Here is a 7,629-nt window from a genome sequence, read left to right as displayed (position 1 = left end):
CTCCCGTCTTGTTTGCAAACTTTTCTCCTGTGTTTATTTTACTTTGTCAATAAAACGTGGTTGCCGGGGAAACGGTGCTGCAGAAGTTGTTGCGAGCTGACCTCTAGGAGGTAAACAGTCGGCTTTTGTAATCTAATCAGCGAGCAAAGCAGAAACGTTAGTCTAAAAAGCGCTGGCTGGAGTATTTTGTGGACATTATGCAGAAGAAAAGGAAGAAACGGTGAGTCGCAGGCTGTCGGTAAATATCAGCGCTGGACACCAGACTCACACCGCTGGGCTCACTGCACCATGAGCGAGTCCGTCGGCGCCTCCTCCTCCTGGGGTGTGTTACTGCAGGAGTGAGGAGTCTCCGGTCTCCGGTCGCGTCATGATCTGCAAGTGGAGGTGAGAGACGGCGGCGCAGTGGGTGGCAGCGCTGGGAGCCTGGATTTAGTTCCTGGGGTGCTGTGTGTGTGGAGTTTGCATGCTCTGCTCATGTTCTCGTGGCTCCAGTTTTCTGGGGTGCTGTGTGTGTGGAGTTTGCATGCTCTGCTCATGTTCTCGTGGGTCTAGTTCCTGGGGTGCAAAATTCTGTTTATTTCACAAGACGGACCCGGGCAGCAGCATGTGTCTGCAGCGCTCATCCTGCCTGCATGTTTGCAAACTTTTCTCCTGTGTTTATTTTACTTTGTTAAATAAAACGTGGTTGCTGGGGAAACGGTGCTGCAGAAGTTGTTTCGATCTGACCTCCGGGAGGGAGACAGCTGGCAAAGCCGAAACTTTAGTCTAAAAGGCGCTGGCTGGAGTATTTTGTGGACATTTCGCAGAAGAAAAGGAAGAAGCGGTGAGTCGCAGGCTGTAGGACAGGACTGTCAGGGAAATGTAAGCGCTGGGCTGAGCGAGTCCGTCGGCGCCTCTTCCTGCAGGAGTGAGGAGTCTCCGGTCTCCGGTCGCGTCCTGATCTGCATGTGGAGGTGAAAGACTGAGAGACGGCGCACATGCTCTGCACATGTTCTCATGTGTCTGGTTTCCTGGAGTGCTGTCTGTGTGGAGTTTGCATGCTCTGCTCATGTTCGCAAGGGTTTCCTGCCGCTTCTGCAGTCCAGTGTTGGTGAGTCTGTCAGGTTGATTGTGTTGTGGTGTGAGTGTGCCCTAAAGGGGGTTTTAATAGTATGGGGTTTGTGTGTTCACTTGTATGCAGACCACTGGAGAGACCGGTTGTTTTTTGCCAGGCAGACTAATGGCTGCATATTCAATTCCAGCTACTGATGTTGCCAAACCAGCAAGTGGGACAGTGTTTGAAAACCCTTTCAATGAAAGGTTTGTAGAACAGTGTTGCTATTGTTCTGTTTAATTCGAGGTCACCAAGCTTATAAATGGTCTCACAACGTTTGTCTCTTTTCAGGTTTCTCTGACCCGGAGAGTGAACAAAGAAGTGATAAGGGCCCATAACACCTAAGCTCGGCACTCTCACACTCTTCAGCCACACAAGCTTCCTCCTGGTAAAATACTGGGCAAGCCCCTTTCTGACAGGGACAGTGGAAAACCCCCTGAGGGAGATGGGCTGAGGGGAGGAATAAAACCATCTGAGCCGGAACGGAGCGCGCTCCCGATTCCCACCAGACCCGGGAGACGACACAGGCAGCACAAGGGAAGCTGCGGAGCGGGAGTTCACGGCGGCAAGGACCGATGGACGACCACGGGAGACAGTGGCATTGGAACAGAGGTACTGTACAGAGACTTTTAATACCTGAAGGCAAGGAGCGAGAAACCGGCCCGGCTAGCCGCTCCAAACTGAGGGGAATGGAATACAGTTCGCGGGAGGATTTCTAGTGGAACCTGAACGGAGTCTGGGGAAATGGGACCGGCCTCTCGTTCACTGGGCCATCAAAGACTTTACAGGTACGAAGAAGAATCGTTCGAGTGGCCACTCTTCGGTACTTGACAGAAAAGACTGCCGTCCCTCTGGATTCATTATGACCCTTGGAAGGACCTTTTGTTGCTGCTGTTTTCGTTGTGTCTTTGGCTGATGGTGAATGTGGATAGAAAATAAAAAGGTCACTTATACGATACACATGCTTGTCGCTGGTCAGTGTGGGCATTGGTGGATCTGGGAGATCAACAGAACCTGTGGTAATATAGAGGGGCCCTAGCATCCTGTTTGCATTGCTAGGTGCCGTAGTCATATATGAGGCAGGAAATAATTCTTGTTTGAGGGGTCACCTCACTGTGACACGAACGTGTTGGGAAGACGCGCCAGTTCTGACGTTAGTGCGACGGGTCTGTAGGCATTAAGGCAGGTTCTTGTGTCCTTTTTTGGAACAGGAACAATAACAGAAGATTTGAAGCAGTCTGGCACTGTGCACTGGGACAATGATTGCTTAAAAACGTCTGTAAAGATTGGAGCGAGTTGGCCAGCACAGGGCTGTAGTGTGGCTGGAGATACACAGTCAGGTCCTGCTGCCTTTTTACAGTTTTGCTTTTTGAATAGCCTTAACACATCCTGTTCTTTGCTTCACAGGGCATTCTCAAGACTTGTTAACGGCGTCAAGTCTTCGTGAGAGATTGAGTGTGAGTGGGTGTGGCACTCCAGTTGAGTGGGGGACAATAGCTCATCCCCAGGATGTGAATTATTTGGACGAGTTGCGAGACTGCCATGGACAAGGTCGTTGGAGATCCTTTGTGTTTCAGACCTGCTGTAAAATGTGTTATCTGGTAGAGAGTGATCAAGATGTATCTGAGGGGATTTTCTTTTGTAATTGGTAACAGTTTGGAGACCTTTCCAGACAGATAAACAGTCTTTGTTAGCAAACAGTTGTTCCAGCTGTGGACAGGAGGGGAAACAAAAGGTAGAGAACACTATTTTTAGAGAAATGGCCCTAAAGGAACAAAGCATAGTGTAGGATGCCACTAGCTTAAGTCTTAACAGCACTGCATGAGAGGAGACGCCAGTGTCTATTTGTTCTGAGGGGTCCTCAGAAAGGTCAGAAAGGTCAAAAGGTTGCAAACAGATAGGAGACTGGTTATATGCCTGAAGCTTAGCTAGAGGAACATAACATTGCTGGAATGCTGAGAGGGGAGGTTATCAGAGCCTAATGTTATTGCGAAAAATGGCAACTAGGTATAGAAGATCTGATGAATGTCTGTCCTGTGAATTGTTAAGGGTTTCATGTAATTGTGTGTCCAAGTAGTCCGGACTGCTGTGCTATGTGTTGTTTGTCTTGTGAATTTTCTGTTTTACACCTATTGTATCCATAGTGGTACGGGCCAAATCCTATTTAAAGGGTGTTGCGAGCACTGGGGTTTGTTGGGAGTGGTGAGTTAGGAGTCTGGAAATGAGAGCAAGGTGCGAGTGGATATGATAAAAAGATTGTTCCTTTATTTTGTTTCTGATACCTGGTGAAGAGACGCAGTGAGTGTTTGTGTGGCCAGCTGCGTCAACTTCAATAAAACTGGCCTTTTGGTTTGTTTGAGTGCTGACTTGCTATGGTGTATTTTTTCTCTCTGTGAACAACACGTCCTACGGCCAACACTACCCACACAGGAGGTGTGTGCGTGACAGCTCCTCAGCTTCAGCAGGAGTCCAAGTGTGCACAGATTTCTTGTTGGGGTTTGTTGTTTGAAGTTTCTGTTTGTATGTAGGAAGCAATTGTGCCATCGCGTGGTTCCAGTTATAGCACGGGACGAGAGCTCCCGAAGAGCGCCTGCCTCCTGCCCGATTCGACGTCTAAAATCATCACAGAACGAGAGGAGCCAACAGGAATGCAAGTCTCTTCTGGTGAGGAGCCTCCGACACAGCCCCCAGTACTGGGTGTGCAGAAAGAATCCTGTTCTACAGTTGTGGTGCGAAATGGCCTCCAGTCCTTGTCAAATGCTGGGTTTCTCTGGACTGCAGTCCCCTCCGCATTTGGATGATTGTGATTGGTGTTGCTGTAGCTGTGCTGTCCTGAGACTGACTGGTGTCAACACCAGCTGTACTCTGGGATCAGCAGGGCCTAGTGGTGGTATGAATTGTGGCCTCTGTTTCTCAGGTGTAACAAGTGTTTGATTGTTCTGTATGTTTATCAATAGTGGGTAGTGGCCTAATTCAGCCCTGCACTCGCTGTTAGCTGTTTTTCTCTGCGCAAGGCGGATGTTTCTACAGATTGATTAGAGTTTCTACAGAGTGTACTCCTGGTCTGTGAGGGGACCCCACACTTCACTGCCGTATAGGGCAATGGGTTGGATTACACTTTCAGATATTTGGAGCCAAATTCTTGTTGGTGGGTTGATATTGAAGAGCCTCCTTCTTATTGCGTAGAAAGCCCTGAGTGCCTTCTCCCTCAGTGCCTTCACTGCCAGGTCAAAACTCCCAGAAGAGCTGATGGTGAGACCGAGATATGTGTAGCTGGATGTGTGCTCCAATGTGTTGTTGTTCAGTGTGAATTTGTACCTGTTTCCCTGAGGTCTGGCTTTCTCCTGGAAAACCATAACTCTGGTCTTGTCCAGATTGACTGGCAGTGCCCAGGTGTGCCAGGCTCTGCTGTTCTGGGTCCAGATGGGCTGGCAGTGCCCAGGTCTGACAGTCCTGCTCCAGCAGTGCCGGGCTCTGCTGTTCTGGGTCCAGATGGGCTGGCAGTGCCCAGGTCTGACAGTCCTGCTCCAGCAGTGCCGGGCTCTGCTGTTCTGGGTCCAGATGGACTGGCAGTGCCCAGGTGTGACAGTCCTGCTCCAGCAGTGCCAGGCTCTGCTGTTCTGGGTCCAGATGGGCTGGCAGTGCCCAGGTGTGACAGTGCTGCTCCAGCAGTGCCAGGCTCTGCTGTTCTGGGTCCAGATGGGCCATCAGAGCCCAGGTGTGAATGTGATGGGATGTGTGGCGGTTTGGTAGGAAGCCAGTCTGACTCTAATGCAGGACATTGTGCTCAGTAAGGAGGGCCGGTTATCAGATATTCAAGATACGACAGAGTTCCTTCCCCAGGTTACTGTTCACACTGAAGCTCCGGTACCTGTTGGGGTCGAGTCTGTCTCCATTCTTACAGACAGGCGTGATCAGTCCTTGATTCCAGGCCTCAGGGAAACAGCCGGCCGTCAGGACGAGGTTGAGGAGTTTGAGCAGGCTTTGCTGCAGGTCTGAGCTGCAGTTGGGTCAAGCGTTGTTGACTGTGTCTTGGCTACAGGCCTTTTGTGGTCTGAGAGTTGTCTGTTTGTGTATGTGCTTATCTTCTTTAGGGTGTGCATGTAGTGTCTAACCATCTCACAGTATCTGAGGCGCAGTTCAGAGTGGTGTGGTGTTGTTTTAGTTCTGGTAGTTCTCTTCAGTTGTTTCTGCACTCTGTATCAAACCATTTGATATTGTTTCTGAGTGTGTTTCATATGAATGTAGTCATTTTGATTTTAAGGCTAGTTTCTCAAAAACATGGTTTAAATTTATGCCCGATTTGTTGGTTTGATACAGAGCGTTTTGAAATTCAAGGGATCAAGTAATGGGTTTATTTGCTGCTGAAAAGAGAAGAAAGAAAAAAAAGAAATGAGACAATTAGCTTGTAATGAGTTTATAACAACAGTAATTAGATTCCTGCAAGCACTCTTTTCATTGTCCAACAACTGAAAGCTTTTAGGTATAAAGGAAGGGTCCTCTAATATTTGATGTGTGAGATTGTCGTTCTATTGGAGATGTTAGTGAGTCTGAGGATTTGTGTTAATATGACAATACTGCTACTACTATTAATAATACAGCATGGCAAGACTTCTTTCAGTCATTTCCCACCCCTCCACCTCAGTGAATCACACATGTTAAACTTCCATCTTGTGTTCCAGATCAGACATGAGCAATCCTATATTACAAATACTTACCACCAGACAATTTAACCAGACAATAATTTAAGCAATTATTAATTCAACAGAAGCAGCAGGACGAGTAAAGTGCCCCTCTGATGGCCGGTCAGTGGAATTAAACTGGAAAATTTCTTAGAAATGATTATTCTTACAATGATGTGCCAATGGCGCCGCTTGGTGGTCATTCAGCAAAATTTCACCGAAAGTTTTTTTTAAATTAAAATACCGCTAGTAATGTTCGTATTAATACGTTATTTTAATTTTAAAAATATTTAAGCATTTTCAACAGCAAAGAATACATTGCCTTGCAAACAAGAGTAATGAATTAATGTATTGTACATGGATACAAAATAGAAAATAAATACAATAAACCAAAAATTAAAATAACATTCAAAAGGCGCGAGTCGATGACGTCCGAAGGAAGTCGCCCACAGGGCGTATGGGTAATGTAGTTTCTGTAGTTCTCTGGCCCGCACTGCCCACGTGTTTCGGTGATTTGATTGAACATCAGAATTAATTATATCGCACCATTTCAGCGCATTTATCGTGTCATGGATTTCTATGACTGTCTTATGGGTTCTCTTGTGTGTCATGTTTATTTTAGTGGGTGGCAGTGCTGGGGCCCTGAACTGTAATCATTCGTGTTCAGTATTTGTTACTGTGACCCTCCTGGGAGGAGGGGACCTTTGTAAGATTCCTGTCCCGGCAAGCAACAGGTGAGAGTTTGCTGTCCGACTCAATTACACCTCCGCTACCTCATTTCACCTCTTTCACCAGCCTGTAAAGGGGCTTGTGATAGTATGGGGTCTTTCTCTTTAACAACCTCAAACCGCAGGAAAGAAATGCTTCATTTATAAGATTAAAATATAACCAGAAAGTATAAAAATAGCTATTTGTGTGTATCGTGTCAGAAATATTTGTTTTTATTTTAAAATAATTTAGAAGAGAAATATGATTAATAAGGCAGTAGAATCCATTTAAACTGTCATTTTCCTGTTTAGGTTGGAAAGTTTAATTTGATCAAGTCCACTTGAGTGCCTAAGCAACTGTTTGGGTAGTTTGGCTGGTGTCGTGGTGCTCTCCAAATACCTGATCCAAACGGACAGAGAGACAAAGTGAGAAAGAAAAGGTGTAAATAACAGACATATCATATGCAGAATACAGTGCTGTTCATCACAGTGACCTAGAGTGAAGATGGAAATCAGTCATTCTAGTGCTCTCAATGGTTTTCCATTACAAACGGACCAGGGCTTCCTGAGACACAGGCAGTTGGAGTTATATAGAGTTAGAGGTTGTTTTCACGGCACCAGCCGACTAAAGCAGAGACCTCCTTCCGCTCCAGAACTTTTTTTTTATTTGGGTGGGATCATCTGGAGTCTTGATTCCTTTCATGGAGTCAGCAGTAGATACACAGCTGTTAGCATAGGAGGAGTACAGAAGAGGTGACAGCAGTGCTGGGGACCCTGGTATCTCTTCCACTGAGGACCCTCTGGCACAACCAGAGGTGTGAAATTGAAATTGTTTGGAAGGAATGGGAAGCTAAAGGCAGAGTCACAATCTCCGATTCATGTTATCAAAACAGTAAGTTCTTTCCTCAGGCAGCTTCGTTAGAACATTTTAAATAGATGTAAAAGTGTATTTACAGACTATATCAGCCCATATCTTTATTAACCTGGTTTAATCTTTTTTTTCAGAAGTGTAAATATATTATACTATGTACCCCTGATGTTATTATTGATGTGCTATAAATATTCTCTTGTTTGTATTGTATCTATTTTTATTGCTACAATAAAAAGTTAAAAGAACTGCACTTTCGAGAAATGTCCACTGGGCGGC

The 7,629-nt window shown here is 46.3% G+C and overlaps 1 long non-coding RNA gene across 1 annotated transcript; it reads left to right on the top strand.

Moving 5' to 3' along the window:
• The first annotated feature begins 392 nt into the window (after window positions 1-392).
• Window positions 393-2,051, top strand: LOC148654189 (uncharacterized). The gene is made up of 2 exons (XR_015941416.1): window positions 393-953; window positions 1,385-2,051. It is a non-coding gene; the product is annotated as an uncharacterized LOC148654189 (long non-coding RNA).
• Window positions 2,052-7,629: the final 5,578 nt, after the last annotated feature.

This window comes from Lepisosteus platostomus, chromosome 9 (genome assembly GCF_059453375.1).
Source record: "Lepisosteus platostomus isolate fLepPlt1 chromosome 9, fLepPlt1.hap1, whole genome shotgun sequence".
In the NCBI taxonomy this organism is placed as follows: Eukaryota; Metazoa; Chordata; class Actinopteri; order Semionotiformes; family Lepisosteidae; genus Lepisosteus; species Lepisosteus platostomus.
Note: the sequence above shows the minus strand (reverse complement) of the source record. Positions and strands in the feature narration are given on the sequence as shown.